At 40.0% G+C, this 5400-nt stretch overlaps 1 pseudogene across 1 annotated transcript; it reads left to right on the top strand.

Moving 5' to 3' along the window:
- The first annotated feature begins 369 nt into the window (after positions 1-369).
- On the top strand, positions 370-2637 carry LOC105002555 (annotated as a pseudogene). The gene has a single exon (XR_826979.1). The product of XR_826979.1 is annotated as an isocitrate dehydrogenase [NADP] cytoplasmic pseudogene (transcript).
- The last annotated feature ends 2763 nt before the right edge of the window (positions 2638-5400 follow it).

The following is a 5400-nucleotide window of genomic DNA, read 5'->3' as shown; positions in this document are numbered from 1 at the left end:
ACTCATGAATTAAGCAGTAGGTCTGTATTTCCTGCTGTATTCCTGTCACTAGTGCTCTGTACATGGTAAACGCTCCATCAGTATTTGCTGACTTAATAGGGCATATCTTGTCTCATTCTGTCCCTGCAGTAATTTTACTTCCTTGCTGCCCTGTTGTAACTACAGCTCACATTTCTCTTGCTTTGGAGTCCTACTGCCATTTCTGCTTCTGCTTCTGAAATAAACTCCAGAAAACAGGTGATACAGAAGGTCTCAAAAGTCTTTTCTCAAAAGTTCATCATGTTATTTGGCTTGGGCCCACTGTCAAGCCAAAACAGAAAGAAGTGATCAGGACAATACGAAGAACTAAACACAAAACCTGGGGGGGTTTCTGCCGAGGCACCGTGAAAATCCGGAACAGTTGGGGTCCAGCCCGGATTGCTAAAGTGGACTGTGTGCTCCCGGGTCATGGCCAATGTAGCTTTCCCACAGGAGATAAGCTGAGTCTGCAAGATTGAGAGGGGTTGGGGTGATTAGAAATTATAAAGAGGTCTGTTGAAGTCAAAATGTCTCAAAAAATCCAAGGCGGGTCTGTGGTACAGATGCAAGGAGATGAAATGACACGAATCATTTGGGAGTTGATTAAAGAGAAACTCATTTTTCCCTATGTGGAACTGGATCAGCACAGCTACAATTTAGGCATAGAGAATCACCATGCCACCAATGACTAGGTCACCGAGGACGCTGCAGAAGCTATAAAGAAGTACAACGTTGGTGTCAAGGATGCCACCATCACCCCCGATGAGAAGAGAGTGGAGAAGTTCAAGTTGAAACAAACGTGGAAATCTCCAAATGGCACCATCTGAATTATCTTGGGTGGCACTGTCTTCAGGGAAGCTATTATCTGGAAAAATATGCCCTGGCTTGTGAGTGGATGGGTAAAACCCATTATCATAGGTCGTCATGCTTACAGGGATCAATATAGAGCAACCAATTTTGTTGTGCCGGGGCCTGGAAAAGTAGAGACGTCCTACATGCCAAGTGATGGATCCCCCAAAATGGTATACCTAGTATATAACTTCAGAGAGTGGTGGTGTTGCCATGGGGATGTACAATCAAGATAAGTCAATAGAAGATTTTGCATACAGTTCTTTCCAGATGGCTTTGTCTAAGAATTGGCCTTTGTATCGGAGCACCAAAAACACTATTCTGAAGAAATACAATGGATGTTTTAAAGGCATCTTTCAGGAGATACATGACAAGCAGTAAAAATCTGAATTTAAAGCTCAGAATATCTGGTATGAGCACAGGCTCATTGATGACATGGTGGCCCAAGCTATGAAATCGGAGGGGGGCTTCATTTGGGCCTGTAAGAACTATGATGGGGACGTGCAGTTGGACTCCATGGTCACAGGTTATGGCTCTCTCGGCATGATGACCAGTGTGCTGGTTTGTCCAGATGGCAAGACAGTAGAAGCAGAGGCTGCCCACGGGACTGTAACCCGTCACTACCGAATGTACCAAAAAGGACAGGAGACATTCACCAATCCCATTGCTTCCATTTTTGCCTGGACCAGAGACTTAGCCCACAGAGCTAAGCTTGATAACAGTAAAGAGCTCAGCTTTTTTGCAAAGGCTTTGGAAGAAGTCTGTATTGAGATCATTGAGGCTGGCTTCATGACCAAGGACTTAGCTGCATGTATTAAAGGTTTACCCAACATGCAACGTTCTGACTACTTGAAATTTTTGAGTTCATGGATAAACTCGGAGAGAACCTGCAGTTAAAACTAGCCCAGGCCAAACTTTAAGGTCATTTCTTGTCTTTGGAGGATTTTTTTTTTTCTGGTAACTAGGGTTTACATTTTTCTCTATAACTCTCATGGGTAAAGGCAAAATCAATTTTGTAATTTGTTTAGAAGCCAGAATTTATCTTTTCTATAAGTTTACAGCCTTTTTCTTATGCATACAGTTATGCCACCTTTGTGAACGTGGCCGGGGACTTTTTTTTAAATTTTATTTTCTACTAATAGCCTAGGAACTACTTTTAATGTCCACTTGTACTCACTGTCACTTTTTCTCATGTGCTGAGATCAATGACCAAAATGAACAGTGCTCAAAAGGATAAACTATAGCCACGGTATTATTCCCTGAAATTGCATAAGGTAGAGATTCATTCCTTTTCCCGCTTTCCATGGCCTGGGGCCCTGGGTCATTCTAATGTAACAGATATCTCATTATTTGCAGTAGAAGCTGTATGTTAGACTTGCACATGATTTGAAATGAAGAGCATGGCCGTAACTAAAACCTGTTGAAGACTCATCTTTGTAAAGAGCTCTAGTTGAATCTTTTAAAAATACTAAATATTTTTTAGCTCCTTGGAGAATCCAGAAGAAATACTACCTGGGGGTGGGGAGGGGGTGGCTGGTGTTTGTGTCCTCCTCCTGGCCTTGTGTGGCCTAAGTATTATGCGACCTTGAACAGCGTGTTTCATCCAAGTGCAATAATACAAGCTGCACCTTTTTTTTTGGACATCTGCTGGCCTCTTTTATTTCCTTTATGTAAATGTGATTTTTCAGAAGTTGATTGTAAACACTATTCTAGTCCTGTTCTTCATCTAAACTATCGATTTTAATTAAAATTCAGTGCTAATGAAAAAAACAAACACAAAACCTGATAAAATTCACCAGTTTAGTAAAAAATTAGCCCGTTTCTAACTTTTTTTTTTTACTAGAAATAGTAGAATCATCAATCATACAGTTGCAAATCCAGATTTTCAGTTACATTAATTGGTAAAGCTCAGTATATAATATCTATGACTCAGTTAGAAGAAATGTATTGCTTTCAAAATAAGTAAAACAAATTTTAAAGGTTTAACAAGAGGAAATATCGTAACTCCATGATAATGTTCTGATGTTGTTACATAGATGTAATCTAAGAATTACCATGTACATGTTTAATTCTATGAAACTTGTTTTCATCATTATCTTCTATTCAAACATCTCTAGATATCTGGCATGAGCACTGGGGATGGTGTATTGTGTGTACTCAGAAAACATTCTTGAAATGAATGAATACATATACCATGACTGATCCTTGACAAGAAATTTACGGTGTAGAAAGTGGACCATTTTTCAGCAATTATTCCATTGGAACCTCATAACAGCCTAGTGGTTTGGATAGAGGGATAACTATGAACTCTATCTTAAAAATAAAAGAAGAGCAATTCAGAAGGACTAATTGATTTGTCTGAGTTCACACATAGTATGTAATAGAGCTGTCTTTTAAATCCAAGTTTTGGTGCTGATGCTTTTCTGACTTGACCTTCAAACTTAAGTTTATGTATGGTATGCTGCTGCTGCTGCTAAGTCACTTCAGTCGTCTGACTCTGTGTGACCCCATAGACGGCAGCCCACCAGGCTCCCCCGTCCCTGGGATTCTCCAGGCAAGAACACTGGAGTGGGTTGCCATTTCCTTCTCCAATGCATGAAAGTGAAAAGTGAAAGTGAAGTTGCTCAGTCGTGTCTGACCCTCAGCTATCCCATGGACTGCAGCCCACCAGTCTCCTCCATCCATGGGATTTTCCAGGCAAGAGTACTGGAGTGGGGTGCCATTGTTATGTATGGCATAAGGACTGAGAATTCTTTAACAAGTCAACTGGCACTCTATATATTTGTAAAATGTCAAAATAAAATGTTCTAATTTTTAAAAATTAGAATCATTAATCTAAATAAACACAGAGACTATTAAAATAAATTTAGAATCTGCAAATAATTGAACACATTGTCTTAGGACTAAAATGGGAGGAAACCACAGGTGTGTGGAATAAAAACAATCATGCTAGCGAAATGTCAGCATCTCTTGGTCTGAAGGACTAAGTAATTATCACAAGAGGAAAGGAAAAATAAACTGTAATTAAGCAATGACTGTAATGGTGTTCTTCTGGTGATAATTGTTTGTCTTTATTGCATTCCAGCAATTCTACTCTATAGATGATATAGAACCTACCATTTTCATTTCAATAGTTACATTTGATCCATGCATTTTTAAATCTATGATTTTAATAAACAAATTGCTTTCTTAAGGTATTTTAAGCTTAGTAAACCTTTACTTTTACATAAGGCACAATGAACATTTTAAATAACCAGTACCCTGTTATTTAACAAAAACAACAGACCATTGTTAATTCATTTGGCCCAACAATCAACAAACATTAACAACTCTGCAGTAATTAGAGCTTTTCAGAGAAACAGAGCAACGTCAGGAGCTCTGTGTTGCTGAAATCCTCAGGCTGAGGCTCGTAGTGGTGCCAGAGAGAAAATTCTAGACTCGAGTAGTAGGATAGCCTTCTTATTTCTTTGTTCATTAAAAATATATATATCTATATTGTAACGGCCCTCACTTCAAAAAATATCTTCAATTTGTAAAAGTACAGATATAATAAACTATCCAAGCAGTCACTATAATCAACCAATCAGTAAAAGAGGAGAGGAGAAATTATTTTATCAAGAATTCGCAGGAAAATACAACTGGGTGTGTATCATATGTGGTCCTGAACTTCATAGCAACTGAGCAACAGAAGGAAACATTATTCCTACTATTTAGCAGAGCCTGGAGTTCTGTGAAGCACTGGATATAAGTCTGTTCATAGAAAAGGCTTTACATAGACAATGTAAATGAGAGCACACTTCACAACTAAAGCATACAGGTATCCCTCATATGACTGCATTTCATAGATATGGCCTTGGTGAAATCCAAAACAAACTGGAAAGAGAAGACTGTGGCGTGGACCACAGTGATATGGCTTCCTGGAATGGGTGCCAGCAGAGACAAGCTTATAGGAGAGAGGGCAAGGAGAGCCGAGGCGGTTGGGGGTGGTTCCCACTTCACACAGGCGTACATTTCTATGTGAACCGGGATGCATCTCCCTCCCTATTTAAAGCCCTTCAATGATAACCCATTGCATTCATGACAAAACCTGAAATTCTCATCATGGCCTTCGAGGCCATACATGATTCAGCCTCTGCCCATTTACAGTTACATTTCCCTTGGATCTCTTTGCTCTCACCATGATGGATCTCTTCCACTTCTGCAAATGCAAGAGCTCTTCCTACACAGTATTTCTTCAGGGGCTGCTCCTGCTTGAAATGCTCTCTCCTTGACCTTTTTGTCTGGCTAATTCTTGTTCATTTATAAGATTTTGGCTTATGTATTCCTGCTACAAAGAAGATCACACTGGCCACTGCCTTGCCTCATTTATAGTAAATAACACCTGCTGTTGCTGCTGCTAAGTCGCTTCAGTCATGTCTGACTCTGTAAGACCCCATAGACGGCAGCCCACCAGGCTCCCCTGTCCCTGGGATTCTCCAGGCAAGAACACTGGAGTGGGTTGCCATTTCCTTCTCCAATGCATGAAAGTGAAAA

Source organism: Bison bison, unplaced genomic scaffold (genome assembly GCF_000754665.1).
Source record: "Bison bison bison isolate TAMUID 2011002044 unplaced genomic scaffold, Bison_UMD1.0 scf7180017856337, whole genome shotgun sequence".
NCBI classification, from domain to species: Eukaryota; Metazoa; Chordata; class Mammalia; order Artiodactyla; family Bovidae; genus Bison; species Bison bison.
The sequence above is the reverse complement of the archived record's forward strand: the minus strand, read 5'-3'. Positions and strand labels throughout refer to the sequence as shown.